Source organism: Podarcis erhardii (genome assembly GCF_964252035.2).
Source record: "Podarcis erhardii genome assembly, chromosome: 2".
Lineage (NCBI taxonomy): Eukaryota > Metazoa > Chordata > Lepidosauria > Squamata > Lacertidae > Podarcis > Podarcis erhardii.
Genome location: NC_138498.1, coordinates 6,692,200 through 6,694,526, shown reverse-complemented (window position 1 = coordinate 6,694,526; position 2,327 = coordinate 6,692,200).

The window sequence follows — 2,327 nt, the reverse complement described above, 5'->3', positions numbered from 1 at the left end:
CCCCTTCTCCTTGTGCCCTCCATCTTTCCCAACATCAGGGTCTTTTCCAGGGAGTCTTCTCTTCTCATGAGGTGGCCAAACTCTTGGAGCCTCAGCTTCAGGATCTGTCCTTCCAGTGAGCACTCAGGGCTGATTTCCTTCAGAATGGAGAGGTTTGATCTTCTTGCAGTTACAGTATGATGTTACAGTATGATGTCACCTCAAACTGTTCCCTAGCTCCATTATTATTGTTGTTGTTTAGTCGTGTCCGACTCTTCGTGACCCCCTGGACCAGAGCACACCAGGCACTCCTCTCTTCCACTGCCTCCCCCAGTTTGGTCAAACTCATGCTGGTAGCTTCGAGAACACTATCCAACCATCACGTCCTCTGTCGTCCCCTTCTCCTTGTGCCCTCCATCTTTCCCAACATCAGGGTCTTTTCCAAAGAGTCTTCTCTTCTCATGAGGTGGCCAAAGTATTGGAGCCTCAGCTTCAGGATTTGTCCTTCCAGTGAGCACGCAGGGCTGATTTCCTTCAGAATGGAGAGGTTGGATCTTCTTGCAGTCCATGGGACTCTCAAGAGCCTCCTCCAGCACCAGAATTCAAAAGCATCAATTCTTCCGCGATCAGCTTTCTTTATAGTCCAGCTCTCACTTCCATACAATCTTGTAGAAGTGGAGAAAAGGGCAGGTGACCAAGGGCCGGGAACAACTCGCCTGTGAAGAAGGCTCGTCGTAGGAGAAGATCTGGCAAGAGGTGTGTAAGATAACGCATGACATACAGAGGAATTGTAGAGGTGCATAGCTGTCAACTTTTCCCTTTTCTTGCGAGGAATCCTATTCGGAATAAGGGAATTTCCCTTTTTAAAAAAGGGAAAGGTTGACAGCTATGTAGAGGTGGAAAGGACCACAAAGATCAATTGGTCCGACCCCCTGCAAAGCAGGAATCGTTTTGCCCAACATGGGGCTCAAACCCAGGATCCCGAGATGAAGGGTCTCATGTCTACCTAGTGAGCAATCCCAAGTGGCAAGAGATAAACATTTCTCCCTCTGCCATAACACTAGCTAGCAGGACCCATGGCCATTAAAGGAAGCCTAATGTCGGGACGCGAGTGGCGCTGTGAGTTAAACCACAGAGCCTAGGACTTGCCGATAAGAAGGTCGGCGGTTCGAATCCTGGTGACGGGGTGAGCTCCCGTTGCCCAGTCCCTGCTCCTGCCAACCTAGCAGTTCGAAAGCACGTCAAAGTGCAAGTAGATAAATAGGTACCGCTCCGGTGGGAAAGTAAATGGTGTTTCCATGCGCTGCTCTGGTTCGCCAGAAGCGGCTTAGTCATGCTGGCCACATGACCCAGAAGCTGTACGCTGGCTCCCTCAGCCAGTAAAGCGAGATGAGCGCCACAACCCCAGAGTCGGTCACAACTGGACCTAATGGTCAGGGGTCCCTTTACCTTTATTACTGTTGGAAGGCACACGAAAACAAAAAGCAGTTCTTCACACAGCACATGGTTGAACTATTATTTGCTTATTTGTGACATTTCTATCCCACTTTTCCTCCAAAGTAAAGCTCAAGGTGGCTTTTCCTCTCCATTTCTGTCTTCACAACAACCCTGTGAGGTAGGTTAGGCTGAGAGTCTGTGACTGGCCCAAGGTCACTCAGTGAACCTGGTGGATGAGTGAGCATTTGATCCCTGGTCCAATGCTCTGACCACGCTACAATCGCTTTCTGTGGGATGCAACACCACTCAACGTAGTGATGGCCATCCATCTGGACTGCTTTAAAGGGGTTTTTTACACCATTTCAAGTTGTCGGTGGCTCTTAGTCATGGTGGGTATATTAATTCCCATGCTTCGGAATACCAGTTTCTGGGGAACATAAACAGGAGAAGGTTATTGTGCTCATGTGACCCAGCATGGCTATAATGTTCTTATATACATGTGGAAGTGACTCCCCCCCCCCCCGCACCTGCTCACAATTTCACACATTACAAAAGTGCTGCTTTGACAGTGATCACTCACAGGAGCAGACCAGCTCCCTCAATTTTCCATTAGAGGTGGATTTAAGGGGGCGAAACCGGTTTACCTGCACTGCACACTGAAACAATGATGTAGAACGGAAGGTGAGAGGGGAGGGGAGGTGAATTTTGGAGTCACACAGGGCACCATTGAAATTTGAAAGCCCAAAGTCTGCCATGGCCTTCAACTGTAGCATGACCCTATATTAGGGCACTTCTGGACTGTTGCTAGTTTTGGTTGGGATTCAATCACATACAGTGGTACCTCGGGTTAAGAACTTAATTCATTCCGAAGGTCAGTTCTTAACCTGAAACTGTTCTTAAACTGAAGCACC